Raw genomic sequence first — 27,737 nt, 5'->3', positions numbered from 1 at the left:
CATACACTGTCTACTCACCCTGGAAAAAAACACATGCATTTTCCACACATCCACCATGTCACGGGCTTCACTCCCTTTCATCACACAGAAAGAAAACAGAACAGAGGATTCAAAAGGGCTTTTACAAAGGTGGGAAAAATGGGAAAAGTCCCCACCTTGTTGTCCTCCCTGATTTCAAAACGCTTTCTTTGCCTTTGAACAGCACGGGTACTTTAACTTCCCCCTTTCGCCGCTTTTCCTCACTGCATGATTACCGGTGGGAAATGATTTGTGCATGGATTTGGCTTCCTTGGAAAGAAGCCCAAAAGAAATAGCATTCCCTCCTATCTTTACCCGCAAACGTTGGACTCCCAGCCTTGACGTGGATTAGGCCCTTTTTAGCAACTGTGGGAAACTGGAGAAGGACCGCTTCTGAAATGGGCATTGAGTGTTTTTGCTTCACTTTGCTATGTTTCAAAGGCTTTTTAATAGTGTCTCTCAGCATCTTATAGAAGGAGTGGCGAAAAGCGGAAGAAAAGCAGCAACCTCTTTGAAATGAAAGGCCAGATTTCCAAAAGCAATTTCATATCAAGCCCAATAAGGCTTGTTGAAAGCAAGCACATGTGCCCCATTGCTCAGCACTTGGACAAGACAGGGAATGAAATTGAAGAGACAGAGAGGAATGTAAAGAGTTTTTGGTTTTTTTTTTTCAAAAAAAGAGTGAAAGATCTTTCTGGTCCTTCTCAGTTTCACCCTTTTCTCTTGGCACATGAAAAGCCGAGGCTCTTTGGCTTTGCCTTTAGTTCATGGTTTGCTCTCAGCGTATGATAACCACTGTGGATGTTGTTTCTTTGTAAGAATGTGCAATGATTTGTTTCTGTTTTATCTGCGGCACCAAAACTGGGTCCACCAGTCCTGCCATAGTGTAGGCCTTTGTTTTGTTTTGTTTTCCTTCCATGAAGGCAAGGTGGGGACGGAATATTCTTAATGTCGCCTGGGGTTTTCTTCGTTGATTTCATTGGGTTTTTATGACCGGTCAGTGATGACTGTGAGTGTTTGCAAGTTTTTAGTGTTCGCATGTCTTTCGACTCTTTGATAAATTGTCCTCAAAATGAGCGTAGAGAGAGGGAGGCAAAGCAGCAAGACCCGCTGGACTATGCGGGCAGATTTGTAAAGCAGTTGGAAGTAAAGCACTAGGGGTTGTTGAAGCAGAGCATGTATGTTGCGTTGCTTGGTACTTTGCCAACAAGGGAATGATTTGAGGTTGCAAGGGGAAAAGAGTTTGGCAGGTTTAAGCAGCAGGAGCAAGCGTGTCACTAAAATGTCTTGCATTTCCCATACCGGGAGTCCAACCCGGGCCGCCTGGGTGAAAACCAGGAATCCTAACCGCTAGACCATATGGGAAAACTGCCAAGGCTGCTGTGGGAGAAATAGAGAAAACCAAAGCGAGAAGAAAACTAGCACCGCCATGGTCTTCCAAGCGTGGTGGGCAGGGAGGACAAGTGCCCATCTTCCAGCACGCAGCCTCGTTAGCGCAGTAGGTAGCGCGTCAGTCTCATAATCTGAAGGTCGTGAGTTCGATCCTCACACGAGGCACTCTTCTCTAGGCTTTTTCTGCCACTTAGAGTCCTTAATGGCTGAAAGCCGCTACTCTGCATCTTTCAAGCTTTGCAAGAAGCCATATCCAGGGAAAAGTCATCAGCAGCTCAAGCTTTCAAAGCTCCTTTGCCCTCCACCATTTTCCTCAGGAGCCGAAATCGCCAACTCTGCATCTAACAGAGCTTGCAACATACACTGTCTACTCACCCTGGAAAAAAACACATGCATTTTCCACACATCCACCATGTCACGGGCTTCACTCCCTTTCATCACACAGAAAGAAAACAGAACAGAGGATTCAAAAGGGCTTTTACAAAGGTGGGAAAAATGGGAAAAGTCCCCACCTTGTTGTCCTCCCTGATTTCAAAACGCTTTCTTTGCCTTTGAATAGCACGGGTACTTTAACTTCCCCCTTTCGCCGCTTTTCCTCACTGCATGATTACCGGTGGGAAATGATTTGTGCATGGATTTGGCTTCCTTGAAAAGAAGCCCAAAAGAAATAGCATTCCCTCCTATCTTTACCCGCAAACGTTGGACTCCCAGCCTTGACGTGGATTAGGCCCTTTTTAGCAACTGTGGGAAACTGGAGAAGGACCGCTTCTGAAATGGGCATTGAGTGTTTTTGCTTCACTTTGCTATGTTTCAAAGGCTTTTTAATAGTGTCTCTCAGCATCTTATAGAAGGAGTGGCGAAAAGCGGAAGAAAAGCAGCAACCTCTTTGAAATGAAAGGCCAGATTTCCAAAAGCAATTTCATATCAAGCCCAATAAGGCTTGTTGAAAGCAAGCACATGTGCCCCATTGCTCAGCACTTGGACAAGACAGGGAATGAAATTGAAGAGACAGAGAGGAATGTAAAGAGTTTTTGGTTTTTTTTTTTCAAAAAAAGAGTGAAAGATCTTTCTGGTCCTTCTCAGTTTCACCCTTTTCTCTTGGCACATGAAAAGCCGAGGCTCTTTGGCTTTGCCTTTAGTTCATGGTTTGCTCTCAGCGTATGATAACCACTGTGGATGTTGTTTCTTTGTAAGAATGTGCAATGATTTGTTTCTGTTTTATCTGCGGCACCAAAACTGGGTCCACCAGTCCTGCCATAGTGTAGGCCTTTGTTTTGTTTTGTTTTCCTTCCATGAAGGCAAGGTGGGGACGGAATATTCTTAATGTCGCCTGGGGTTTTCTTCGTTGATTTCATTGGGTTTTTATGACCGGTCAGTGATGACTGTGAGTGTTTGCAAGTTTTTAGTCTTCGCATGTGTTTCGACTCTTTGATAAATTGTCCTCAAAATGAGCGTAGAGAGAGGGAGGCAAAGCAGCAAGACCCGCTGGACTATGCGGGCAGATTTGTAAAGCAGTTGGAAGTAAAGCACTAGGGGTTGTTGAAGCAGAGCATGTATGTTGCGTTGCTTGGTACTTTGCCAACAAGGGAATGATTTGAGGTTGCAAGGGGAAAAGAGTTTGGCAGGTTTAAGCAGCAGGAGCAAGCGTGTCACTAAAACGGCTTGCATTTCCCATACCGGGAGTCGAACCCGGGCCGCCTGGGTGAAAACCAGGAATCCTAACCGCTAGACCATATGGGAAAACTGCCAAGGCTGCTGTGGGAGAAATAGAGAAAACCAAAGCGAGAAGAAAACTAGCACCGCCATGGTCTTCCAAGCGTGGTGGGCAGGGGGGACAAGTGCCCATCTTACAGCACGTAGCCTCGTTAGCGCAGTAGGTAGTGCGTCAGTCTCATAATCTGAAGGTCGTGAGTTCGATCCTCACACGGGGCACTCTTCTCTAGGCTTTTTCTGCCACTTGGAGTCCTTAATGGCTGAAAGCCGCTACTCTGCATCTTTCAAGCTTTGCAAGAAGCCATATCAAGGGAAAAGTCATCAGCAGCTCAAGCTTTCAAAGCTCCTATGCCCTCCACCATTTTCCTCAGGAGCCGAAATCGCCAACTCTGCATCTAACAGAGCTTGCAACATACACTGTCTACTCACCCTGGAAAAAAACACATGCATTTTCCACACATCCACCATGTCACGGGCTTCACTCCCTTTCATCACACAGAAAGAAAACAGAACAGAGGATCCAAAAGGGCTTTTACAAAGGTGGGAAAAATGGGAAAAGTCCCCACCTTGTTGTCCTCCCTGATTTCAAAACGCTTTCTTTGCCTTTGAATAGCACGGGTACTTTAACTTCCCCCTTTTGCCGCTTTTCCTCACTGCATGATTACAGGTGGGAAATGATTTGTGCATGGATTTGGCTTCCTTGGAAAGAAGCCCAAAAGAAATAGCATTCCCTCCTATCTTTACCCGCAAACGTTGGACTCCCAGCCTTGACGTGGATTAGGCCCTTTTTAGCAACTGTGGGAAACTGGAGAAGGACCGCTTCTGAAATGGGCATTGAGTGTTTTTGCTTCACTTTGCTATGTTTCAAAGGCTTTTTAATAGTGTCTCTCAGCATCTTATAGAAGGAGTGGCAAAAAGCGGAAGAAAAGCAGCAACCTCTTTGAAATGAAAGGCCAGATTTCCAAAAGCAATTTCATATCAAGCCCAATAAGGCTTGTTGAAAGCAAGCACATGTGCCCCATTGCTCAGCACTTGGACAAGACAGGGAATGAAATTGAAGAGACAGAGAGGAATGTAAAGAGTTTTTGGTTTTTTTTTTTCAAAAAAAGAGTGAAAGATCTTTCTGGTCCTTCTCAGTTTCACCCTTTTCTCTTGGCACATGAAAAGCCGAGGCTCTTTGGCTTTGCCTTTAGTTCATGGTTTGCTCTCAGCGTATGATAACCACTGTGGATGTTGTTTCTTTGTAAGAATGTGCAATGATTTGTTTCTGTTTTATCTGCGGCACCAAAACTGGGTCCACCAGTCCTGCCATAGTGTAGGCCTTTGTTTTGTTTTGTTTTCCTTCCATGAAGGCAAGGTGGGGACGGAATATTCTTAATGTCGCCTGGGGTTTTCTTCGTTGATTTCATTGGGTTTTTTATGACCGGTCAGTGATGACTGTGAGTGTTTGCAAGTTTTTAGTCTTCGCATGTCTTTCGACTCTTTGATAAATTGTCCTCAAAATGAGCGTAGAGAGAGGGAGGCAAAGCAGCAAGACTCGCTGGACTATGCGGGCAGATTTGTAAAGCAGTTGGAAGTAAAGCACTAGGGGTTGTTGAAGCAGAGCATGTATGTTGCGTTGCTTGGTACTTTGCCAACAAGGGAATGATTTGAGGTTGCAAGGGGAAAAGAGTTTGGCAGGTTTAAGCAGCAGGAGCAAGCGTGTCACTAAAATGTCTTGCATTTCCCATACCGGGAGTCGAACCCAGGCCGCCTGGGTGAAAACCAGGAATCCTAACCGCTAGACCATATGGGAAAACTGCCAAGGCTGCTGTGGGAGAAATAGAGAAAACCAAAGCGAGAAGAAAACTAGCACCGCCATGGTCTTCCAAGCGTGGTGGGCAGGGGAGACAAGTGCCCATCTTCCAGCACGCAGCCTCGTTAGCGCAGTAGGTAGCGCGTCAGTCTCATAATCTGAAGGTCGTGAGTTCGATCCTCACACGGGGCACTCTTCTCTAGGCTTTTTCTGCCACTTGGAGTCCTTAATGGCTGAAAGCCGCTACTCTGCATCTTTCAAGCTTTGCAAGAAGCCATATCCAGGGAAAAGTCATCAGCAGCTCAAGCTTTCAAAGCTCCTATGCCCTCCACCATTTTCCTCAGGAGCCGAAATCGCCAACTCTGCATCTAACAGAGCTTGCAACATACACTGTCTACTCACCCTGGAAAAAAACACATGCATTTTCCACACATCCACCATGTCACGGGCTTCACTCCCTTTCATCACACAGAAAGAAAACAGAACAGAGGATTCAAAAGGGCTTTTACAAAGGTGGGAAAAATGGGAAAAGTCCCCACCTTGTTGTCCTCCCTGATTTCAAAACGCTTTCTTTGCCTTTGAACAGCACGGGTACTTTAACTTCCCCCTTTCGCCGCTTTTCCTCACTGCATGATTACCGGTGGGAAATGATTTGTGCATGGATTTGGCTTCCTTGGAAAGAAGCCCAAAAGAAATAGCATTCCCTCCTATCTTTACCCGCAAACGTTGGACTCCCAGCCTTGACGTGGATTAGGCCCTTTTTAGCAACTGTGGGAAACTGGAGAAGGACCGCTTCTGAAATGGGCATTGAGTGTTTTTGCTTCACTTTGCTATGTTTCAAAGGCTTTTTAATAGTGTCTCTCAGCATCTTATAGAAGGAGTGGCAAAAAGCGGAAGAAAAGCAGCAACCTCTTTGAAATGAAAGGCCAGATTTCCAAAAGCAATTTCATATCAAGCCCAATAAGGCTTGTTGAAAGCAAGCACATGTGCCCCATTGCTCAGCACTTGGACAAGACAGGGAATGAAATTGAAGAGACAGAGAGGAATGTAAAGAGTTTTTGGTTTTTTTTTTTCAAAAAAAGAGTGAAAGATCTTTCTGGTCCTTCTCAGTTTCACCCTTTTCTCTTGGCACATGAAAAGCCGAGGCTCTTTGGCTTTGCCTTTAGTTCATGGTTTGCTCTCAGCGTATGATAACCACTGTGGATGTTGTTTCTTTGTAAGAATGTGCAATGATTTGTTTCTGTTTTATCTGCGGCACCAAAACTGGGTCCACCAGTCCTGCCATAGTGTAGGCCTTTGTTTTGTTTTGTTTTCCTTCCATGAAGGCAAGGTGGGGACGGAATATTCTTAATGTCGCCTGGGGTTTTCTTCGTTGATTTCATTGGGTTTTTATGACCGGTCAGTGATGACTGTGAGTGTTTGCAAGTTTTTAGTGTTCGCATGTCTTTCGACTCTTTGATAAATTGTCCTCAAAATGAGCGTAGAGAGAGGGAGGCAAAGCAGCAAGACCCGCTGGACTATGCGGGCAGATTTGTAAAGCAGTTGGAAGTAAAGCACTAGGGGTTGTTGAAGCAGAGCATGTATGTTGCGTTGCTTGGTACTTTGCCAACAAGGGAATGATTTGAGGTTGCAAGGGGAAAAGAGTTTGGCAGGTTTAAGCAGCAGGAGCAAGCGTGTCACTAAAATGTCTTGCATTTCCCATACCGGGAGTCGAACCCGGGCCGCCTGGGTGAAAACCAGGAATCCTAACCGCTAGACCATATGGGAAAACTGCCAAGGCTGCTGTGGGAGAAATAGAGAAAACCAAAGCGAGAAGAAAACTAGCACCGCCATGGTCTTCCAAGCGTGGTGGGCAGGGAGGACAAGTGCCCATCTTCCAGCACGCAGCCTCGTTAGCGCAGTAGGTAGCGCGTCAGTCTCATAATCTGAAGGTCGTGAGTTCGATCCTCACACGAGGCACTCTTCTCTAGGCTTTTTCTGCCACTTGGAGTCCTTAATGGCTGAAAGCCGCTACTCTGCATCTTTCAAGCTTTGCAAGAAGCCATATCCAGGGAAAAGTCATCAGCAGCTCAAGCTTTCAAAGCTCCTTTGCCCTCCACCATTTTCCTCAGGAGCCGAAATCGCCAACTCTGCATCTAACAGAGCTTGCAACATACACTGTCTACTCACCCTGGAAAAAAACACATGCATTTTCCACACATCCACCATGTCACGGGCTTCACTCCCTTTCATCACACAGAAAGAAAACAGAACAGAGGATTCAAAAGGGCTTTTACAAAGGTGGGAAAAATGGGAAAAGTCCCCACCTTGTTGTCCTCCCTGATTTCAAAACGCTTTCTTTGCCTTTGAATAGCACGGGTACTTTAACTTCCCCCTTTCGCCGCTTTTCCTCACTGCATGATTACCGGTGGGAAATGATTTGTGCATGGATTTGGCTTCCTTGAAAAGAAGCCCAAAAGAAATAGCATTCCCTCCTATCTTTACCCGCAAACGTTGGACTCCCAGCCTTGACGTGGATTAGGCCCTTTTTAGCAACTGTGGGAAACTGGAGAAGGACCGCTTCTGAAATGGGCATTGAGTGTTTTTGCTTCACTTTGCTATGTTTCAAAGTCTTTTTAATAGTGTCTCTCAGCATCTTATAGAAGGAGTGGCGAAAAGCGGAAAAAAAGCAGCAACCTCTTTGAAATGAAAGGCCAGATTTCCAAAAGCAATTTCATATCAAGCCCAATAAGGCTTGTTGAAAGCAAGCACATGTGCCCCATTGCTCAGCACTTGGACAAGACAGGGAATGAAATTGAAGAGACAGAGAGGAATGTAAAGAGTTTTTGGTTTTTTTTTTTCAAAAAAAGAGTGAAAGATCTTTCTGGTCCTTCTCAGTTTCACCCTTTTCTCTTGGCACATGAAAAGCCGAGGCTCTTTGGCTTTGCCTTTAGTTCATGGTTTGCTCTCAGCGTATGATAACCACTGTGGATGTTGTTTCTTTGTAAGAATGTGCAATGATTTGTTTCTGTTTTATCTGCGGCACCAAAACTGGGTCCACCAGTCCTGCCATAGTGTAGGCCTTTGTTTTGTTTTGTTTTCCTTCCATGAAGGCAAGGTGGGGACGGAATATTCTTAATGTCGCCTGGGGTTTTCTTCGTTGATTTCATTGGGTTTTTATGACCGGTCAGTGATGACTGTGAGTGTTTGCAAGTTTTTAGTCTTCGCATGTGTTTCGACTCTTTGATAAATTGTCCTCAAAATGAGCGTAGAGAGAGGGAGGCAAAGCAGCAAGACCCGCTGGACTATGCGGGCAGATTTGTAAAGCAGTTGGAAGTAAAGCACTAGGGGTTGTTGAAGCAGAGCATGTATGTTGCGTTGCTTGGTACTTTGCCAACAAGGGAATGATTTGAGGTTGCAAGGGGAAAAGAGTTTGGCAGGTTTAAGCAGCAGGAGCAAGCGTGTCACTAAAACGGCTTGCATTTCCCATACCGGGAGTCGAACCCGGGCCGCCTGGGTGAAAACCAGGAATCCTAACCGCTAGACCATATGGGAAAACTGCCAAGGCTGCTGTGGGAGAAATAGAGAAAACCAAAGCGAGAAGAAAACTATCACCGCCATGGTCTTCCAAGCGTGGTGGGCAGGGGGGACAAGTGCCCATCTTCCAGCACGTAGCCTCGTTAGCGCAGTAGGTAGTGCGTCAGTCTCATAATCTGAAGGTCGTGAGTTCGATCCTCACACGGGGCACTCTTCTCTAGGCTTTTTCTGCCACTTGGAGTCCTTAATGGCTGAAAGCCGCTACTCTGCATCTTTCAAGCTTTGCAAGAAGCCATATCCAGGGAAAAGTCATCAGCAGCTCAAGCTTTCAAAGCTCCTATGCCCTCCACCATTTTCCTCAGGAGCCGAAATCGCCAACTCTGCATCTAACAGAGCTTGCAACATACACTGTCTACTCACCCTGGAAAAAAACACATGCATTTTCCACACATCCACCATGTCACGGGCTTCACTCCCTTTCATCACACAGAAAGAAAACAGAACAGAGGATCCAAAAGGGCTTTTACAAAGGTGGGAAAAATGGGAAAAGTCCCCACCTTGTTGTCCTCCCTGATTTCAAAACGCTTTCTTTGCCTTTGAATAGCACGGGTACTTTAACTTCCCCCTTTTGCCGCTTTTCCTCACTGCATGATTACAGGTGGGAAATGATTTGTGCATGGATTTGGCTTCCTTGGAAAGAAGCCCAAAAGAAATAGCATTCCCTCCTATCTTTACCCGCAAACGTTGGACTCCCAGCCTTGACGTGGATTAGGCCCTTTTTAGCAACTGTGGGAAACTGGAGAAGGACCGCTTCTGAAATGGGCATTGAGTGTTTTTGCTTCACTTTGCTATGTTTCAAAGGCTTTTTAATAGTGTCTCTCAGCATCTTATAGAAGGAGTGGCGAAAAGCGGAAGAAAAGCAGCAACCTCTTTGAAATGAAAGGCCAGATTTCCAAAAGCAATTTCATATCAAGCCCAATAAGGCTTGTTGAAAGCAAGCACATGTGCCCCATTGCTCAGCACTTGGACAAGACAGGGAATGAAATTGAAGAGACAGAGAGGAATGTAAAGAGTTTTTGGTTTTTTTTTTTCAAAAAAAGAGTGAAAGATCTTTCTGGTCCTTCTCAGTTTCACCCTTTTCTCTTGGCACATGAAAAGCCGAGGCTCTTTGGCTTTGCCTTTAGTTCATGGTTTGCTCTCAGCGTATGATAACCACTGTGGATGTTGTTTCTTTGTAAGAATGTGCAATGATTTGTTTCTGTTTTATCTGCGGCACCAAAACTGGGTCCACCAGTCCTGCCATAGTGTAGGCCTTTGTTTTGTTTTGTTTTCCTTCCATGAAGGCAAGGTGGGGACGGAATATTCTTAATGTCGCCTGGGGTTTTCTTCGTTGATTTCATTGGGTTTTTATGACCGGTCAGTGATGACTGTGAGTGTTTGCAAGTTTTTAGTGTTCGCATGTCTTTCGACTCTTTGATAAATTGTCCTCAAAATGAGCGTAGAGAGAGGGAGGCAAAGCAGCAAGACCCGCTGGACTATGCGGGCAGATTTGTAAAGCAGTTGGAAGTAAAGCACTAGGGGTTGTTGAAGCAGAGCATGTATGTTGCGTTGCTTGGTACTTTGCCAACAAGGGAATGATTTGAGGTTGCAAGGGGAAAAGAGTTTGGCAGGTTTAAGCAGCAGGAGCAAGCGTGTCACTAAAATGTCTTGCATTTCCCATACCGGGAGTCGAACCCGGGCCGCCTGGGTGAAAACCAGGAATCCTAACCGCTAGACCATATGGGAAAACTGCCAAGGCTGCTGTGGGAGAAATAGAGAAAACCAAAGCGAGAAGAAAACTATCACCGCCATGGTCTTCCAAGCGTGGTGGGCAGGGGGGACAAGTGCCCATCTTCCAGCACGCAGCCTCGTTAGCGCAGTAGGTAGCGCGTCAGTCTCATAATCTGAAGGTCGTGAGTTCGATCCTCACACGAGGCACTCTTCTCTAGGCTTTTTCTGCCACTTGGAGTCCTTAATGGCTGAAAGCCGCTACTCTGCATCTTTCAAGCTTTGCAAGAAGCCATATCCAGGGAAAAGTCATCAGCAGCTCAAGCTTTCAAAGCTCCTTTGCCCTCCACCATTTTCCTCAGGAGCCGAAATCGCCAACTCTGCATCTAACAGAGCTTGCAACATACACTGTCTACTCACCCTGGAAAAAAACACATGCATTTTCCACACATCCACCATGTCACGGGCTTCACTCCCTTTCATCACACAGAAAGAAAACAGAACAGAGGATCCAAAAGGGCTTTTACAAAGGTGGGAAAAATGGGAAAAGTCCCCACCTTGTTGTCCTCCCTGATTTCAAAACGCTTTCTTTGCCTTTGAATAGCACGGGTACTTTAACTTCCCCCTTTTGCCGCTTTTCCTCACTGCATGATTACAGGTGGGAAATGATTTGTGCATGGATTTGGCTTCCTTGGAAAGAAGCCCAAAAGAAATAGCATTCCCTCCTATCTTTACCCGCAAACGTTGGACTCCCAGCCTTGACGTGGATTAGGCCCTTTTTAGCAACTGTGGGAAACTGGAGAAGGACCGCTTCTGAAATGGGCATTGAGTGTTTTTGCTTCACTTTGCTATGTTTCAAAGGCTTTTTAATAGTGTCTCTCAGCATCTTATAGAAGGAGTGGCGAAAAGCGGAAGAAAAGCAGCAACCTCTTTGAAATGAAAGGCCAGATTTCCAAAAGCAATTTCATATCAAGCCCAATAAGGCTTGTTGAAAGCAAGCACATGTGCCCCATTGCTCAGCACTTGGACAAGACAGGGAATGAAATTGAAGAGACAGAGAGGAATGTAAAGAGTTTTTGGTTTTTTTTTTTCAAAAAAAGAGTGAAAGATCTTTCTGGTCCTTCTCAGTTTCACCCTTTTCTCTTGGCACATGAAAAGCCGAGGCTCTTTGGCTTTGCCTTTAGTTCATGGTTTGCTCTCAGCGTATGATAACCACTGTGGATGTTGTTTCTTTGTAAGAATGTGCAATGATTTGTTTCTGTTTTATCTGCGGCACCAAAACTGGGTCCACCAGTCCTGCCATAGTGTAGGCCTTTGTTTTGTTTTGTTTTCCTTCCATGAAGGCAAGGTGGGGACGGAATATTCTTAATGTCGCCTGGGGTTTTCTTCGTTGATTTCATTGGGTTTTTATGACCGGTCAGTGATGACTGTGAGTGTTTGCAAGTTTTTAGTGTTCGCATGTGTTTCGACTCTTTGATAAATTGTCCTCAAAATGAGCGTAGAGAGAGGGAGGCAAAGCAGCAAGACCCGCTGGACTATGCGGGCAGATTTGTAAAGCAGTTGGAAGTAAAGCACTAGGGGTTGTTGAAGCAGAGCATGTATGTTGCGTTGCTTGGTACTTTGCCAACAAGGGAATGATTTGAGGTTGCAAGGGGAAAAGAGTTTGGCAGGTTTAAGCAGCAGGAGCAAGCGTGTCACTAAAATGTCTTGCATTTCCCATACCGGGAGTCGAACCCAGGCCGCCTGGGTGAAAACCAGGAATCCTAACCGCTAGACCATATGGGAAAACTGCCAAGGCTGCTGTGGGAGAAATAGAGAAAACCAAAGCGAGAAGAAAACTAGCACCGCCATGGTCTTCCAAGCGTGGTGGGCAGGGGGGACAAGTGCCCATCTTCCAGCACGCAGCCTCGTTAGCGCAGTAGGTAGCGCGTCAGTCTCATAATCTGAAGGTCGTGAGTTCGATCCTCACACGGGGCACTCTTCTCTAGGCTTTTTCTGCCACTTGGAGTCCTTAATGGCTGAAAGCCGCTACTCTGCATCTTTCAAGCTTTGCAAGAAGCCATATCCAGGGAAAAGTCATCAGCAGCTCAAGCTTTCAAAGCTCCTATGCCCTCCACCATTTTCCTCAGGAGCCGAAATCGCCAACTCTGCATCTAACAGAGCTTGCAACATACACTGTCTACTCACCCTGGAAAAAAACACATGCATTTTCCACACATCCACCATGTCACGGGCTTCACTCCCTTTCATCACACAGAAAGAAAACAGAACAGAGGATTCAAAAGGGCTTTTACAAAGGTGGGAAAAATGGGAAAAGTCCCCACCTTGTTGTCCTCCCTGATTTCAAAACGCTTTCTTTGCCTTTGAACAGCACGGGTACTTTAACTTCCCCCTTTCGCCGCTTTTCCTCACTGCATGATTACCGGTGGGAAATGATTTGTGCATGGATTTGGCTTCCTTGGAAAGAAGCCCAAAAGAAATAGCATTCCCTCCTATCTTTACCCGCAAACGTTGGACTCCCAGCCTTGACGTGGATTAGGCCCTTTTTAGCAACTGTGGGAAACTGGAGAAGGACCGCTTCTGAAATGGGCATTGAGTGTTTTTGCTTCACTTTGCTATGTTTCAAAGGCTTTTTAATAGTGTCTCTCAGCATCTTATAGAAGGAGTGGCGAAAAGCGGAAGAAAAGCAGCAACCTCTTTGAAATGAAAGGCCAGATTTCCAAAAGCAATTTCATATCAAGCCCAATAAGGCTTGTTGAAAGCAAGCACATGTGCCCCATTGCTCAGCACTTGGACAAGACAGGGAATGAAATTGAAGAGACAGAGAGGAATGTAAAGAGTTTTTGGTTTTTTTTTTTCAAAAAAAGAGTGAAAGATCTTTCTGGTCCTTCTCAGTTTCACCCTTTTCTCTTGGCACATGAAAAGCCGAGGCTCTTTGGCTTTGCCTTTAGTTCATGGTTTGCTCTCAGCGTATGATAACCACTGTGGATGTTGTTTCTTTGTAAGAATGTGCAATGATTTGTTTCTGTTTTATCTGCGGCACCAAAACTGGGTCCACCAGTCCTGCCATAGTGTAGGCCTTTGTTTTGTTTTGTTTTCCTTCCATGAAGGCAAGGTGGGGACGGAATATTCTTAATGTCGCCTGGGGTTTTCTTTGTTGATTTCATTGGGTTTTTATGACCGGTCAGTGATGACTGTGAGTGTTTGCAAGTTTTTAGTGTTCGCATGTGTTTCGACTCTTTGATAAATTGTCCTCAAAATGAGCGTAGAGAGAGGGAGGCAAAGCAGCAAGACCCGCTGGACTATGCGGGCAGATTTGTAAAGCAGTTGGAAGTAAAGCACTAGGGGTTGTTGAAGCAGAGCATGTATGTTGCGTTGCTTGGTACTTTGCCAACAAGGGAATGATTTGAGGTTGCAAGGGGAAAATGTTTGGCAGGTTTAAGCAGCAGGAGCAAGCGTGTCACTAAAATATTTTGCATTTCCCATACCGGGAGTCGAATCCGGGGCGCCTGGGTGAAAACCAGGAATCCTAACCGCTAGACCATATGGGAAAACTGCCAAGGCTGCTGTGGGAGAAATAGAGAAAACCAAAGCGAGAAGAAAACTAGCACCGCCATGGTCTTCCAAGCGTGGTGGGCAGGGGGGACAAGTGCCCATCTTCCAGCACGCAGCCTCGTTAGCGCAGTAGGTAGCGCGTCAGTCTCATAATCTGAAGGTCGTGAGTTCGATCCTCACACGGGGCACTCTTCTCTAGGCTTTTTCTGCCACTTGGAGTCCTTAATGGCTGAAAGCCGCTACTCTGCATCTTTCAAGCTTTGCAAGAAACCATATCCAGGGAAAAGTCATCAGCAGCTCAAGCTTTCAAAGCTCCTATGCCCTCCACCATTTTCCTCAGGAGCCGAAATCGCCAACTCTGCATCTAACAGAGCTTGCAACATACACTGTCTACTCACCCTGGAAAAAAACACATGCATTTTCCACACATCCACCATGTCACGGGCTTCACTCCCTTTCATCACACAGAAAGAAAACAGAACAGAGGATTCAAAAGGGCTTTTACAAAGGTGGGAAAAATGGGAAAAGTCCCCACCTTGTTGTCCTCCCTGATTTCAAAACGCTTTCTTTGCCTTTGAACAGCACGGGTACTTTAACTTCCCCCTTTCGCCGCTTTTCCTCACTGCATGATTACCGGTGGGAAATGATTTGTGCATGGATTTGGCTTCCTTGGAAAGAAGCCCAAAAGAAATAGCATTCCCTCCTATCTTTACCCGCAAACGTTGGACTCCCAGCCTTGACGTGGATTAGGACCTTTTTAGCAACTGTGGGAAACTGGAGAAGGACCGCTTCTGAAATGGGCATTGAGTGTTTTTGCTTCACTTTGCTATGTTTCAAAGGCTTTTTAATAGTGTCTCTCAGCATCTTATAGAAGGAGTGGCGAAAAGCGGAAGAAAAGCAGCAACCTCTTTGAAATGAAAGGCCAGATTTCCAAAAGCAATTTCATATCAAGCCCAATAAGGCTTGTTGAAAGCAAGCACATGTGCCCCATTGCTCAGCACTTGGACAAGACAGGGAATGAAATTGAAGAGACAGAGAGGAATGTAAAGAGTTTTTGGTTTTTTTTTTTCAAAAAAAGAGTGAAAGATCTTTCTGGTCCTTCTCAGTTTCACCCTTTTCTCTTGGCACATGAAAAGCCGAGGCTCTTTGGCTTTGCCTTTAGTTCATGGTTTGCTCTCAGCGTATGATAACCACTGTGGATGTTGTTTCTTTGTAAGAATGTGCAATGATTTGTTTCTGTTTTATCTGCGGCACCAAAACTGGGTCCACCAGTCCTGCCATAGTGTAGGCCTTTGTTTTGTTTTGTTTTCCTTCCATGAAGGCAAGGTGGGGACGGAATATTCTTAATGTCGCCTGGGGTTTTCTTCGTTGATTTCATTGGGTTTTTATGACCGGTCAGTGATGACTGTGAGTGTTTGCAAGTTTTTAGTGTTCGCATGTCTTTCGACTCTTTGATAAATTGTCCTCAAAATGAGCGTAGAGAGAGGGAGGCAAAGCAGCAAGACCCGCTGGACTATGCGGGCAGATTTGTAAAGCAGTTGGAAGTAAAGCACTAGGGGTTGTTGAAGCAGAGCATGTATGTTGCGTTGCTTGGTACTTTGCCAACAAGGGAATGATTTGAGGTTGCAAGGGGAAAAGAGTTTGGCAGGTTTAAGCAGCAGGAGCAAGCGTGTCACTAAAATGTCTTGCATTTCCCATACCGGGAGTCGAACCCGGGCCGCCTGGGTGAAAACCAGGAATCCTAACCGCTAGACCATATGGGAAAACTGCCAAGGCTGCTGTGGGAGAAATAGAGAAAACCAAAGCGAGAAGAAAACTAGCACCGCCATGGTCTTCCAAGCGTGGTGGGCAGGGGGGACAAGTGCCCATCTTCCAGCACGCAGCCTCGTTAGCGCAGTAGGTAGCGCGTCAGTCTCATAATCTGAAGGTCGTGAGTTCGATCCTCACACGAGGCACTCTTCTCTAGGCTTTTTCTGCCACTTGGAGTCCTTAATGGCTGAAAGCCGCTACTCTGCATCTTTCAAGCTTTGCAAGAAGCCATATCCAGGGAAAAGTCATCAGCAGCTCAAGCTTTCAAAGCTCCTTTGCCCTCCACCATTTTCCTCAGGAGCCGAAATCGCCAACTCTGCATCTAACAGAGCTTGCAACATACACTGTCTACTCACCCTGGAAAAAAACACATGCATTTTCCACACATCCACCATGTCACGGGCTTCACTCCCTTTCATCACACAGAAAGAAAACAGAACAGAGGATTCAAAAGGGCTTTTACAAAGGTGGGAAAAATGGGAAAAGTCCCCACCTTGTTGTCCTCCCTGATTTCAAAACGCTTTCTTTGCCTTTGAACAGCACGGGTACTTTAACTTCCCCCTTTCGCCGCTTTTCCTCACTGCATGATTACCGGTGGGAAATGATTTGTGCATGGATTTGGCTTCCTTGGAAAGAAGCCCAAAAGAAATAGCATTCCCTCCTATCTTTACCCGCAAACGTTGGACTCCCAGCCTTGACGTGGATTAGGCCCTTTTTAGCAACTGTGGGAAACTGGAGAAGGACCGCTTCTGAAATGGGCATTGAGTGTTTTTGCTTCACTTTGCTATGTTTCAAAGGCTTTTTAATAGTGTCTCTCAGCATCTTATAGAAGGAGTGGCGAAAAGCGGAAGAAAAGCAGCAACCTCTTTGAAATGAAAGGCCAGATTTCCAAAAGCAATTTCATATCAAGCCCAATAAGGCTTGTTGAAAGCAAGCACATGTGCCCCATTGCTCAGCACTTGGACAAGACAGGGAATGAAATTGAAGAGACAGAGAGGAATGTAAAGAGTTTTTGGTTTTTTTTTTTCAAAAAAAGAGTGAAAGATCTTTCTGGTCCTTCTCAGTTTCACCCTTTTCTCTTGGCACATGAAAAGCCGAGGCTCTTTGGCTTTGCCTTTAGTTCATGGTTTGCTCTCAGCGTATGATAACCACTGTGGATGTTGTTTCTTTGTAAGAATGTGCAATGATTTGTTTCTGTTTTATCTGCGGCACCAAAACTGGGTCCACCAGTCCTGCCATAGTGTAGGCCTTTGTTTTGTTTTGTTTTCCTTCCATGAAGGCAAGGTGGGGACGGAATATTCTTAATGTCGCCTGGGGTTTTCTTTGTTGATTTCATTGGGTTTTTATGACCGGTCAGTGATGACTGTGAGTGTTTGCAAGTTTTTAGTGTTCGCATGTGTTTCGACTCTTTGATAAATTGTCCTCAAAATGAGCGTAGAGAGAGGGAGGCAAAGCAGCAAGACCCGCTGGACTATGCGGGCAGATTTGTAAAGCAGTTGGAAGTAAAGCACTAGGGGTTGTTGAAGCAGAGCATGTATGTTGCGTTGCTTGGTACTTTGCCAACAAGGGAATGATTTGAGGTTGCAAGGGGAAAAGAGTTTGGCAGGTTTAAGCAGCAGGAGCAAGCGTGTCACTAAAATGTCTTGCATTTCCCATACCGGGAGTCGAACCCGGGCCGCCTGGGTGAAAACCAGGAATCCTAACCGCTAGACCATATGGGAAAACTGCCAAGGCTGCTGTGGGAGAAATAGAGAAAACCAAAGCGAGAAGAAAACTAGCACCGCCATGGTCTTCCAAGCGTGGTGGGCAGGGGGGACAAGTGCCCATCTTCCAGCACGCAGCCTCGTTAGCGCAGTAGGTAGCGCGTCAGTCTCATAATCTGAAGGTCGTGAGTTCGATCCTCACACGGGGCACTCTTCTCTAGGCTTTTTCTGCCACTTGGAGTCCTTAATGGCTGAAAGCCGCTACTCTGCATCTTTCAAGCTTTGCAAGAAGCCATATCCAGGGAAAAGTCATCAGCAGCTCAAGCTTTCAAAGCTCCTATGCCCTCCACCATTTTCCTCAGGAGCCGAAATCGCCAACTCTGCATCTAACAGAGCTTGCAACATACACTGTCTACTCACCCTGGAAAAAAACACATGCATTTTCCACACATCCACCATGTCACGGGCTTCACTCCCTTTCATCACACAGAAAGAAAACAGAACAGAGGATTCAAAAGGGCTTTTACAAAGGTGGGAAAAATGGGAAAAGTCCCCACCTTGTTGTCCTCCCTGATTTCAAAACGCTTTCTTTGCCTTTGAACAGCACGGGTACTTTAACTTCCCCCTTTCGCCGCTTTTCCTCACTGCATGATTACCGGTGGGAAATGATTTGTGCATGGATTTGGCTTCCTTGGAAAGAAGCCCAAAAGAAATAGCATTCCCTCCTATCTTTACCCGCAAACGTTGGACTCCCAGCCTTGACGTGGATTAGGCCCTTTTTAGCAACTGTGGGAAACTGGAGAAGGACCGCTTCTGAAATGGGCATTGAGTGTTTTTGCTTCACTTTGCTATGTTTCAAAGGCTTTTTAATAGTGTCTCTCAGCATCTTATAGAAGGAGTGGCGAAAAGCGGAAGAAAAGCAGCAACCTCTTTGAAATGAAAGGCCAGATTTCCAAAAGCAATTTCATATCAAGCCCAATAAGGCTTGTTGAAAGCAAGCACATGTGCCCCATTGCTCAGCACTTGGACAAGACAGGGAATGAAATTGAAGAGACAGAGAGGAATGTAAAGAGTTTTTGGTTTTTTTTTTTCAAAAAAAGAGTGAAAGATCTTTCTGGGCCTTCTCAGTTTCACCCTTTTCTCTTGGCACATGAAAAGCCGAGGCTCTTTGGCTTTGCCTTTAGTTCATGGTTTGCTCTCAGCGTATGATAACCACTGTGGATGTTGTTTCTTTGTAAGAATGTGCAATGATTTGTTTCTGTTTTATCTGCGGCACCAAAACTGGGTCCACCAGTCCTGCCATAGTGTAGGCCTTTGTTTTGTTTTGTTTTCCTTCCATGAAGGCAAGGTGGGGACGGAATATTCTTAATGTCGCCTGGGGTTTTCTTCGTTGATTTCATTGGGTTTTTATGACCGGTCAGTGATGACTGTGAGTGTTTGCAAGTTTTTAGTCTTCGCATGTCTTTCGACTCTTTGATAAATTGTCCTCAAAATGAGCGTAGAGAGAGGGAGGCAAAGCAGCAAGACCCACTGGACTATGCGGGCAGATTTGTAAAGCAGTTGGAAGTAAAGCACTAGGGGTTGTTGAAGCAGAGCATGTATGTTGCGTTGCTTGGTACTTTGCCAACAAGGGAATGATTTGAGGTTGCAAGGGGAAAAGAGTTTGGCAGGTTTAAGCAGCAGGAGCAAGCGTGTCACTAAAATGTCTTGCATTTCCCATACCGGGAGTCGAACCCGGGCCGCCTGGGTGAAAACCAGGAATCCTAACCGCTAGACCATATGGGAAAACTGCCAAGGCTGCTGTGGGAGAAATAGAGAAAACCAAAGCGAGAAGAAAACTAGCACCGCCATGGTCTTCCAAGCGTGGTGGGCAGGGGGGACAAGTGCCCATCTTCCAGCACGCAGCCTCGTTAGCGCAGTAGGTAGCGCGTCAGTCTCATAATCTGAAGGTCGTGAGTTCGATCCTCACACGGGGCACTCTTCTCTAGGCTTTTTCTGCCACTTGGAGTCCTTAATGGCTGAAAGCCGCTACTCTGCATCTTTCAAGCTTTGCAAGAAGCCATATCCAGGGAAAAGTCATCAGCAGCTCAAGCTTTCAAAGCTCCTATGCCCTCCACCATTTTCCTCAGGAGCCGAAATCGCCAACTCTGCATCTAACAGAGCTTGCAACATACACTGTCTACTCACCCTGGAAAAAAACACATGCATTTTCCACACATCCACCATGTCACGGGCTTCACTCCCTTTCATCACACAGAAAGAAAACAGAACAGAGGATTCAAAAGGGCTTTTACAAAGGTGGGAAAAATGGGAAAAGTCCCCACCTTGTTGTCCTCCCTGATTTCAAAACGCTTTCTTTGCCTTTGAACAGCACGGGTACTTTAACTTCCCCCTTTCGCCGCTTTTCCTCACTGCATGATTACCGGTGGGAAATGATTTGTGCATGGATTTGGCTTCCTTGGAAAGAAGCCCAAAAGAAATAGCATTCCCTCCTATCTTTACCCGCAAACGTTGGACTCCCAGCCTTGACGTGGATTAGGCCCTTTTTAGCAACTGTGGGAAACTGGAGAAGGACCGCTTCTGAAATGGGCATTGAGTGTTTTTGCTTCACTTTGCTATGTTTCAAAGGCTTTTTAATAGTGTCTCTCAGCATCTTATAGAAGGAGTGGCGAAAAGCGGAAGAAAAGCAGCAACCTCTTTGAAATGAAAGGCCAGATTTCCAAAAGCAATTTCATATCAAGCCCAATAAGGCTTGTTGAAAGCAAGCACATGTGCCCCATTGCTCAGCACTTGGACAAGACAGGGAATGAAATTGAAGAGACAGAGAGGAATGTAAAGAGTTTTTGGTTTTTTTTTTTCAAAAAAAGAGTGAAAGATCTTTCTGGGCCTTCTCAGTTTCACCCTTTTCTCTTGGCACATGAAAAGCCGAGGCTCTTTGGCTTTGCCTTTAGTTCATGGTTTGCTCTCAGCGTATGATAACCACTGTGGATGTTGTTTCTTTGTAAGAATGTGCAATGATTTGTTTCTGTTTTATCTGCGGCACCAAAACTGGGTCCACCAGTCCTGCCATAGTGTAGGCCTTTGTTTTGTTTTGTTTTCCTTCCATGAAGGCAAGGTGGGGACGGAATATTCTTAATGTCGCCTGGGGTTTTCTTCGTTGATTTCATTGGGTTTTTATGACCGGTCAGTGATGACTGTGAGTGTTTGCAAGTTTTTAGTGTTCGCATGTCTTTCGACTCTGTGATAAATTGTCCTCAAAATGAGCGTAGAGAGAGGGAGGCAAAGCAGCAAGACCCGCTGGACTATGCGGGCAGATTTGTAAAGCAGTTGGAAGTAAAGCACTAGGGGTTGTTGAAGCAGAGCATGTATGTTGCGTTGCTTGGTACTTTGCCAACAAGGGAATGATTTGAGGTTGCAAGGGGAAAAGAGTTTGGCAGGTTTAAGCAGCAGGAGCAAGCGTGTCACTAAAATGTCTTGCATTTCCCATACCGGGAGTCGAACCCGGGCCGCCTGGGTGAAAACCAGGAATCCTAACCGCTAGACCATATGGGAAAACTGCCAAGGCTGCTGTGGGAGAAATAGAGAAAACCAAAGCGAGAAGAAAACTATCACCGCCATGGTCTTCCAAGCGTGGTGGGCAGGGGGGACAAGTGCCCATCTTCCAGCACGCAGCCTCGTTAGCGCAGTAGGTAGCGCGTCAGTCTCATAATCTGAAGGTCGTGAGTTCGATCCTCACACGGGGCACTCTTCTCTAGGCTTTTTCTGCCACTTGGAGTCCTTAATGGCTGAAAGCCGCTACTCTGCATCTTTCAAGCTTTGCAAGAAGCCATATCCAGGGAAAAGTCATCAGCAGCTCAAGCTTTCAAAGCTCCTATGCCCTCCACCATTTTCCTCAGGAGCCGAAATCGCCAACTCTGCATCTAACAGAGCTTGCAACATACACTGTCTACTCACCCTGGAAAAAAACACATGCATTTTCCACACATCCACCATGTCACGGGCTTCACTCCCTTTCATCACACAGAAAGAAAACAGAACAGAGGATTCAAAAGGGCTTTTACAAAGGTGGGAAAAATGGGAAAAGTCCCCACCTTGTTGTCCTCCCTGATTTCAAAACGCTTTCTTTGCCTTTGAACAGCACGGGTACTTTAACTTCCCCCTTTCGCCGCTTTTCCTCACTGCATGATTACCGGTGGGAAATGATTTGTGCATGGATTTGGCTTCCTTGGAAAGAAGCCCAAAAGAAATAGCATTCCCTCCTATCTTTACCCGCAAACGTTGGACTCCCAGCCTTGACGTGGATTAGGCCCTTTTTAGCAACTGTGGGAAACTGGAGAAGGACCGCTTCTGAAATGGGCATTGAGTGTTTTTGCTTCACTTTGCTATGTTTCAAAGGCTTTTTAATAGTGTCTCTCAGCATCTTATAGAAGGAGTGGCGAAAAGCGGAAGAAAAGCAGCAACCTCTTTGAAATGAAAGGCCAGATTTCCAAAAGCAATTTCATATCAAGCCCAATAAGGCTTGTTGAAAGCAAGCACATGTGCCCCATTGCTCAGCACTTGGACAAGACAGGGAATGAAATTGAAGAGACAGAGAGGAATGTAAAGAGTTTTTGGTTTTTTTTTTTCAAAAAAAGAGTGAAAGATCTTTCTGGTCCTTCTCAGTTTCACCCTTTTCTCTTGGCACATGAAAAGCCGAGGCTCTTTGGCTTTGCCTTTAGTTCATGGTTTGCTCTCAGCGTATGATAACCACTGTGGATGTTGTTTCTTTGTAAGAATGTGCAATGATTTGTTTCTGTTTTATCTGCGGCACCAAAACTGGGTCCACCAGTCCTGCCATAGTGTAGGCCTTTGTTTTGTTTTGTTTTCCTTCCATGAAGGCAAGGTGGGGACGGAATATTCTTAATGTCGCCTGGGGTTTTCTTTGTTGATTTCATTGGGTTTTTATGACCGGTCAGTGATGACTGTGAGTGTTTGCAAGTTTTTAGTGTTCGCATGTGTTTCGACTCTTTGATAAATTGTCCTCAAAATGAGCGTAGAGAGAGGGAGGCAAAGCAGCAAGACCCGCTGGACTATGCGGGCAGATTTGTAAAGCAGTTGGAAGTAAAGCACTAGGGGTTGTTGAAGCAGAGCATGTATGTTGCGTTGCTTGGTACTTTGCCAACAAGGGAATGATTTGAGGTTGCAAGGGGAAAATGTTTGGCAGGTTTAAGCAGCAGGAGCAAGCGTGTCACTAAAATATTTTGCATTTCCCATACCGGGAGTCGAATCCGGGGCGCCTGGGTGAAAACCAGGAATCCTAACCGCTAGACCATATGGGAAAACTGCCAAGGCTGCTGTGGGAGAAATAGAGAAAACCAAAGCGAGAAGAAAACTAGCACCGCCATGGTCTTCCAAGCGTGGTGGGCAGGGGGGACAAGTGCCCATCTTCCAGCACGCAGCCTCGTTAGCGCAGTAGGTAGCGCGTCAGTCTCATAATCTGAAGGTCGTGAGTTCGATCCTCACACGGGGCACGCTTCTCTAGGCTTTTTCTGCCACTTGGAGTCCTTAATGGCTGAAAGCCGCTACTCTGCATCTTTCAAGCTTTGCAAGAAGCCATATCCAGGGAAAAGTCATCAGCAGCTCAAGCTTTCAAAGCTCCTATGCCCTCCACCATTTTCCTCAGGAGCCGAAATCGCCAACTCTGCATCTAACAGAGCTTGCAACATACACTGTCTACTCACCCTGGAAAAAAACACATGCATTTTCCACACATCCACCATGTCACGGGCTTCACTCCCTTTCATCACACAGAAAGAAAACAGAACAGAGGATTCAAAAGGGCTTTTACAAAGGTGGGAAAAATGGGAAAAGTCCCCACCTTGTTGTCCTCCCTGATTTCAAAACGCTTTCTTTGCCTTTGAACAGCACGGGTACTTTAACTTCCCCCTTTCGTCGCTTTTCCTCACTGCATGATTACCGGTGGGAAATGATTTGTGCATGGATTTGGCTTCCTTGGAAAGAAGCCCAAAAGAAATAGCATTCCCTCCTATCTTTACCCGCAAACGTTGGACTCCCAGCCTTGACGTGGATTAGGCCCTTTTTAGCAACTGTGGGAAACTGGAGAAGGACCGCTTCTGAAATGGGCATTGAGTGTTTTTGCTTCACTTTGCTATGTTTCAAAGGCTTTTTAATAGTGTCTCTCAGCATCTTATAGAAGGAGTGGCGAAAAGCGGAAGAAAAGCAGCAACCTCTTTGAAATGAAAGGCCAGATTTCCAAAAGCAATTTCATATCAAGCCCAATAAGGCTTGTTGAAAGCAAGCACATGTGCCCCATTGCTCAGCACTTGGACAAGACAGGGAATGAAATTGAAGAGACAGAGAGGAATGTAAAGAGTTTTTGGTTTTTTTTTTTCAAAAAAAGAGTGAAAGATCTTTCTGGTCCTTCTCAGTTTCACCCTTTTCTCTTGGCACATGAAAAGCCGAGGCTCTTTGGCTTTGCCTTTAGTTCATGGTTTGCTCTCAGCGTATGATAACCACTGTGGATGTTGTTTCTTTGTAAGAATGTGCAATGATTTGTTTCTGTTTTATCTGCGGCACCAAAACTGGGTCCACCAGTCCTGCCATAGTGTAGGCCTTTGTTTTGTTTTGTTTTCCTTCCATGAAGGCAAGGTGGGGACGGAATATTCTTAATGTCGCCTGGGGTTTTCTTCGTTGATTTCATTGGGTTTTTATGACCGGTCAGTGATGACTGTGAGTGTTTGCAAGTTTTTAGTCTTCGCATGTCTTTCGACTCTTTGATAAATTGTCCTCAAAATGAGCGTAGAGAGAGGGAGGCAAAGCAGCAAGACCCGCTGGACTATGCGGGCAGATTTGTAAAGCAGTTGGAAGTAAAGCACTAGGGGTTGTTGAAGCAGAGCATGTATGTTGCGTTGCTTGGTACTTTGCCAACAAGGGAATGATTTGAGGTTGCAAGGGGAAAAGAGTTTGGCAGGTTTAAGCAGCAGGAGCAAGCGTGTCACTAAAATGTCTTGCATTTCCCATACCGGGAGTCGAACCCGGGCCGCCTGGGTGAAAACCAGGAATCCTAACCGCTAGACCATATGGGAAAACTGCCAAGGCTGCTGTGGGAGAAATAGAGAAAACCAAAGCGAGAAGAAAACTAGCACCGCCATGGTCTTCCAAGCGTGCTGGGCAGGGAGGACAAGTGCCCATCTTCCAGCACGCAGCCTCGTTAGCGCAGTAGGTAGCGCGTCAGTCTCATAATCTGAAGGTCGTGAGTTCGATCCTCACACGAGGCACTCTTCTCTAGGCTTTTTCTGCCACTTGGAGTCCTTAATGGCTGAAAGCCGCTACTCTGCATCTTTCAAGCTTTGCAAGAAGCCATATCCAGGGAAAAGTCATCAGCAGCTCAAGCTTTCAAAGCTCCTTTGCCCTCCACCATTTTCCTCAGGAGCCGAAATCGCCAACTCTGCATCTAACAGAGCTTGCAACATACACTGTCTACTCACCCTGGAAAAAAACACATGCATTTTCCACACATCCACCATGTCACGGGCTTCACTCCCTTTCATCACACAGAAAGAAAACAGAACAGAGGATTCAAAAGGGCTTTTACAAAGGTGGGAAAAATGGGAAAAGTCCCCACCTTGTTGTCCTCCCTGATTTCAAAACGCTTTCTTTGCCTTTGAATAGCACGGGTACTTTAACTTCCCCCTTTCGCCGCTTTTCCTCACTGCATGATTACCGGTGGGAAATGATTTGTGCATGGATTTGGCTTCCTTGAAAAGAAGCCCAAAAGAAATAGCATTCCCTCCTATCTTTACCCGCAAACGTTGGACTCCCAGCCTTGACGTGGATTAGGCCCTTTTTAGCAACTGTGGGAAACTGGAGAAGGACCGCTTCTGAAATGGGCATTGAGTGTTTTTGCTTCACTTTGCTATGTTTCAAAGTCTTTTTAATAGTGTCTCTCAGCATCTTATAGAAGGAGTGGCGAAAAGCGGAAAAAAAGCAGCAACCTCTTTGAAATGAAAGGCCAGATTTCCAAAAGCAATTTCATATCAAGCCCAATAAGGCTTGTTGAAAGCAAGCACATGTGCCCCATTGCTCAGCACTTGGACAAGACAGGGAATGAAATTGAAGAGACAGAGAGGAATGTAAAGAGTTTTTGGTTTTTTTTTTTCAAAAAAAGAGTGAAAGATCTTTCTGGTCCTTCTCAGTTTCACCCTTTTCTCTTGGCACATGAAAAGCCGAGGCTCTTTGGCTTTGCCTTTAGTTCATGGTTTGCTCTCAGCGTATGATAACCACTGTGGATGTTGTTTCTTTGTAAGAATGTGCAATGATTTGTTTCTGTTTTATCTGCGGCACCAAAACTGGGTCCACCAGTCCTGCCATAGTGTAGGCCTTTGTTTTGTTTTGTTTTCCTTCCATGAAGGCAAGGTGGGGACGGAATATTCTTAATGTCGCCTGGGGTTTTCTTCGTTGATTTCATTGGGTTTTTATGACCGGTCAGTGATGACTGTGAGTGTTTGCAAGTTTTTAGTCTTCGCATGTCTTTCGACTCTTTGATAAATTGTCCTCAAAATGAGCGTAGAGAGAGGGAGGCAAAGCAGCAAGACCCGCTGGACTATGCGGGCAGATTTGTAAAGCAGTTGGAAGTAAAGCACTAGGGGTTGTTGAAGCAGAGCATGTATGTTGCGTTGCTTGGTACTTTGCCAACAAGGGAATGATTTGAGGTTGCAAGGGGAAAAGAGTTTGGCAGGTTTAAGCAGCAGGAGCAAGCGTGTCACTAAAATGGCTTGCATTTCCCATGCCGGGAGTCGAACCCGGGCCGCCTGGGTGAAAACCAGGAATCCTAACCGCTAGACCATATGGGAAAACTGCCAAGGCTGCTGTGGGAGAAATAGAGAAAACCAAAGCGAGAAGAAAACTAGCACCGCCATGGTCTTCCAAGCGTGGTGGGCAGGGGGGACAAGTGCCCATCTTCCAGCACGTAGCCTCGTTAGCGCAGTAGGTAGTGCATCAGTCTCATAATCTGAAGGTCGTGAGTTCGATCCTCACACGGGGCACTCTTCTCTAGGCTTTTTCTGCCACTTGGAGTCCTTAATGGCTGAAAGCCGCTACTCTGCATCTTTCAAGCTTTGCAAGAAGCCATATCCAGGGAAAAGTCATCAGCAGCTCAAGCTTTCAAAGCTCCTATGCCCTCCACCATTTTCCTCAGGAGCCGAAATCGCCAACTCTGCATCTAACAGAGCTTGCAACATACACTGTCTACTCACCCTGGAAAAAAACACATGCATTTTCCACACATCCACCATGTCACGGGCTTCACTCCCTTTCATCACACAGAAAGAAAACAGAACAGAGGATCCAAAAGGGCTTTTACAAAGGTGGGAAAAATGGGAAAAGTCCCCACCTTGTTGTCCTCCCTGATTTCAAAACGCTTTCTTTGCCTTTGAATAGCACGGGTACTTTAACTTCCCCCTTTCGCCGCTTTTCCTCACTGCATGATTACCGGTGGGAAATGATTTGTGCATGGATTTGGCTTCCTTGAAAAGAAGCCCAAAAGAAATAGCATTCCCTCCTATCTTTACCCGCAAACGTTGGACTCCCAGCCTTGACGTGGATTAGGCCCTTTTTAGCAACTGTGGGAAACTGGAGAAGGACCGCTTCTGAAATGGGCATTGAGTGTTTTTGCTTCACTTTGCTATGTTTCAAAGTCTTTTTAATAGTGTCTCTCAGCATCTTATAGAAGGAGTGGCGAAAAGCGGAAAAAAAGCAGCAACCTCTTTGAAATGAAAGGCCAGATTTCCAAAAGCAATTTCATATCAAGCCCAATAAGGCTTGTTGAAAGCAAGCACATGTGCCCCATTGCTCAGCACTTGGACAAGACAGGGAATGAAATTGAAGAGACAGAGAGGAATGTAAAGAGTTTTTGGTTTTTTTTTTTCAAAAAAAGAGTGAAAGATCTTTCTGGTCCTTCTCAGTTTCACCCTTTTCTCTTGGCACATGAAAAGCCGAGGCTCTTTGGCTTTGCCTTTAGTTCATGGTTTGCTCTCAGCGTATGATAACCACTGTGGATGTTGTTTCTTTGTAAGAATGTGCAATGATTTGTTTCTGTTTTATCTGCGGCACCAAAACTGGGTCCACCAGTCCTGCCATAGTGTAGGCCTTTGTTTTGTTTTGTTTTCCTTCCATGAAGGCAAGGTGGGGACGGAATATTCTTAATGTCGCCTGGGGTTTTCTTCGTTGATTTCATTGGGTTTTTATGACCGGTCAGTGATGACTGTGAGTGTTTGCAAGTTTTTAGTCTTCGCATGTCTTTCGACTCTTTGATAAATTGTCCTCAAAATGAGCGTAGAGAGAGGGAGGCAAAGCAGCAAGACCCGCTGGACTATGCGGGCAGATTTGTAAAGCAGTTGGAAGTAAAGCACTAGGGGTTGTTGAAGCAGAGCATGTATGTTGCGTTGCTTGGTACTTTGCCAACAAGGGAA

At 45.7% G+C, this 27,737-nt stretch overlaps 30 non-coding genes across 30 annotated transcripts; 15 read left to right on the top strand and 15 right to left on the bottom strand.

Moving 5' to 3' along the window:
- Window positions 1–1,311: 1,311 nt before the first annotated feature.
- Window positions 1,312–1,383, bottom strand: TRNAE-UUC (transfer RNA glutamic acid (anticodon UUC)). The gene has a single exon. It is a non-coding gene; the product is annotated as a tRNA-Glu (tRNA).
- A 119-nt stretch (window positions 1,384–1,502) lies between these two features.
- Window positions 1,503–1,575, top strand: TRNAM-CAU (transfer RNA methionine (anticodon CAU)). The gene has a single exon. It is a non-coding gene; the product is annotated as a tRNA-Met (tRNA).
- A 1,503-nt stretch (window positions 1,576–3,078) lies between these two features.
- Window positions 3,079–3,150, bottom strand: TRNAE-UUC (transfer RNA glutamic acid (anticodon UUC)). The gene has a single exon. It is a non-coding gene; the product is annotated as a tRNA-Glu (tRNA).
- Window positions 3,151–3,269: 119 nt separating this feature from the next.
- On the top strand, window positions 3,270–3,342 carry TRNAM-CAU (transfer RNA methionine (anticodon CAU)). Its single transcript has one exon. It is a non-coding gene; the product is annotated as a tRNA-Met (tRNA).
- A 1,504-nt stretch (window positions 3,343–4,846) lies between these two features.
- On the bottom strand, window positions 4,847–4,918 carry TRNAE-UUC (transfer RNA glutamic acid (anticodon UUC)). Its single transcript has one exon. It is a non-coding gene; the product is annotated as a tRNA-Glu (tRNA).
- Window positions 4,919–5,037: 119 nt separating this feature from the next.
- TRNAM-CAU (transfer RNA methionine (anticodon CAU)) lies at window positions 5,038–5,110 on the top strand. The gene has a single exon. It is a non-coding gene; the product is annotated as a tRNA-Met (tRNA).
- A 1,503-nt stretch (window positions 5,111–6,613) lies between these two features.
- On the bottom strand, window positions 6,614–6,685 carry TRNAE-UUC (transfer RNA glutamic acid (anticodon UUC)). Its single transcript has one exon. It is a non-coding gene; the product is annotated as a tRNA-Glu (tRNA).
- Window positions 6,686–6,804: 119 nt separating this feature from the next.
- Window positions 6,805–6,877, top strand: TRNAM-CAU (transfer RNA methionine (anticodon CAU)). Its single transcript has one exon. It is a non-coding gene; the product is annotated as a tRNA-Met (tRNA).
- Window positions 6,878–8,380: 1,503 nt separating this feature from the next.
- On the bottom strand, window positions 8,381–8,452 carry TRNAE-UUC (transfer RNA glutamic acid (anticodon UUC)). Its single transcript has one exon. It is a non-coding gene; the product is annotated as a tRNA-Glu (tRNA).
- Window positions 8,453–8,571: 119 nt separating this feature from the next.
- Window positions 8,572–8,644, top strand: TRNAM-CAU (transfer RNA methionine (anticodon CAU)). The gene has a single exon. It is a non-coding gene; the product is annotated as a tRNA-Met (tRNA).
- Window positions 8,645–10,147: 1,503 nt separating this feature from the next.
- TRNAE-UUC (transfer RNA glutamic acid (anticodon UUC)) lies at window positions 10,148–10,219 on the bottom strand. The gene has a single exon. It is a non-coding gene; the product is annotated as a tRNA-Glu (tRNA).
- Window positions 10,220–10,338: 119 nt separating this feature from the next.
- Window positions 10,339–10,411, top strand: TRNAM-CAU (transfer RNA methionine (anticodon CAU)). The gene has a single exon. It is a non-coding gene; the product is annotated as a tRNA-Met (tRNA).
- A 1,503-nt stretch (window positions 10,412–11,914) lies between these two features.
- TRNAE-UUC (transfer RNA glutamic acid (anticodon UUC)) lies at window positions 11,915–11,986 on the bottom strand. Its single transcript has one exon. It is a non-coding gene; the product is annotated as a tRNA-Glu (tRNA).
- Window positions 11,987–12,105: 119 nt separating this feature from the next.
- TRNAM-CAU (transfer RNA methionine (anticodon CAU)) lies at window positions 12,106–12,178 on the top strand. Its single transcript has one exon. It is a non-coding gene; the product is annotated as a tRNA-Met (tRNA).
- A 1,502-nt stretch (window positions 12,179–13,680) lies between these two features.
- Window positions 13,681–13,752, bottom strand: TRNAE-UUC (transfer RNA glutamic acid (anticodon UUC)). Its single transcript has one exon. It is a non-coding gene; the product is annotated as a tRNA-Glu (tRNA).
- A 119-nt stretch (window positions 13,753–13,871) lies between these two features.
- TRNAM-CAU (transfer RNA methionine (anticodon CAU)) lies at window positions 13,872–13,944 on the top strand. Its single transcript has one exon. It is a non-coding gene; the product is annotated as a tRNA-Met (tRNA).
- Window positions 13,945–15,447: 1,503 nt separating this feature from the next.
- TRNAE-UUC (transfer RNA glutamic acid (anticodon UUC)) lies at window positions 15,448–15,519 on the bottom strand. The gene has a single exon. It is a non-coding gene; the product is annotated as a tRNA-Glu (tRNA).
- Window positions 15,520–15,638: 119 nt separating this feature from the next.
- TRNAM-CAU (transfer RNA methionine (anticodon CAU)) lies at window positions 15,639–15,711 on the top strand. The gene has a single exon. It is a non-coding gene; the product is annotated as a tRNA-Met (tRNA).
- Window positions 15,712–17,214: 1,503 nt separating this feature from the next.
- On the bottom strand, window positions 17,215–17,286 carry TRNAE-UUC (transfer RNA glutamic acid (anticodon UUC)). The gene has a single exon. It is a non-coding gene; the product is annotated as a tRNA-Glu (tRNA).
- Window positions 17,287–17,405: 119 nt separating this feature from the next.
- Window positions 17,406–17,478, top strand: TRNAM-CAU (transfer RNA methionine (anticodon CAU)). The gene has a single exon. It is a non-coding gene; the product is annotated as a tRNA-Met (tRNA).
- Window positions 17,479–18,981: 1,503 nt separating this feature from the next.
- On the bottom strand, window positions 18,982–19,053 carry TRNAE-UUC (transfer RNA glutamic acid (anticodon UUC)). The gene has a single exon. It is a non-coding gene; the product is annotated as a tRNA-Glu (tRNA).
- A 119-nt stretch (window positions 19,054–19,172) lies between these two features.
- On the top strand, window positions 19,173–19,245 carry TRNAM-CAU (transfer RNA methionine (anticodon CAU)). Its single transcript has one exon. It is a non-coding gene; the product is annotated as a tRNA-Met (tRNA).
- Window positions 19,246–20,748: 1,503 nt separating this feature from the next.
- TRNAE-UUC (transfer RNA glutamic acid (anticodon UUC)) lies at window positions 20,749–20,820 on the bottom strand. The gene has a single exon. It is a non-coding gene; the product is annotated as a tRNA-Glu (tRNA).
- Window positions 20,821–20,939: 119 nt separating this feature from the next.
- TRNAM-CAU (transfer RNA methionine (anticodon CAU)) lies at window positions 20,940–21,012 on the top strand. Its single transcript has one exon. It is a non-coding gene; the product is annotated as a tRNA-Met (tRNA).
- Window positions 21,013–22,514: 1,502 nt separating this feature from the next.
- On the bottom strand, window positions 22,515–22,586 carry TRNAE-UUC (transfer RNA glutamic acid (anticodon UUC)). The gene has a single exon. It is a non-coding gene; the product is annotated as a tRNA-Glu (tRNA).
- A 119-nt stretch (window positions 22,587–22,705) lies between these two features.
- Window positions 22,706–22,778, top strand: TRNAM-CAU (transfer RNA methionine (anticodon CAU)). Its single transcript has one exon. It is a non-coding gene; the product is annotated as a tRNA-Met (tRNA).
- Window positions 22,779–24,281: 1,503 nt separating this feature from the next.
- Window positions 24,282–24,353, bottom strand: TRNAE-UUC (transfer RNA glutamic acid (anticodon UUC)). The gene has a single exon. It is a non-coding gene; the product is annotated as a tRNA-Glu (tRNA).
- Window positions 24,354–24,472: 119 nt separating this feature from the next.
- TRNAM-CAU (transfer RNA methionine (anticodon CAU)) lies at window positions 24,473–24,545 on the top strand. The gene has a single exon. It is a non-coding gene; the product is annotated as a tRNA-Met (tRNA).
- Window positions 24,546–26,048: 1,503 nt separating this feature from the next.
- TRNAE-UUC (transfer RNA glutamic acid (anticodon UUC)) lies at window positions 26,049–26,120 on the bottom strand. The gene has a single exon. It is a non-coding gene; the product is annotated as a tRNA-Glu (tRNA).
- Window positions 26,121–26,239: 119 nt separating this feature from the next.
- On the top strand, window positions 26,240–26,312 carry TRNAM-CAU (transfer RNA methionine (anticodon CAU)). Its single transcript has one exon. It is a non-coding gene; the product is annotated as a tRNA-Met (tRNA).
- Window positions 26,313–27,737: the final 1,425 nt, after the last annotated feature.

This window comes from Staurois parvus, unplaced genomic scaffold (genome assembly GCF_062004578.1).
Source record: "Staurois parvus isolate SC_StPar_1 unplaced genomic scaffold, SC_StPar_1.0 ptg000662l, whole genome shotgun sequence".
In the NCBI taxonomy this organism is placed as follows: domain Eukaryota; kingdom Metazoa; phylum Chordata; class Amphibia; order Anura; family Ranidae; genus Staurois; species Staurois parvus.
Note: the sequence above shows the minus strand (reverse complement) of the source record. Positions and strands in the feature narration are given on the sequence as shown.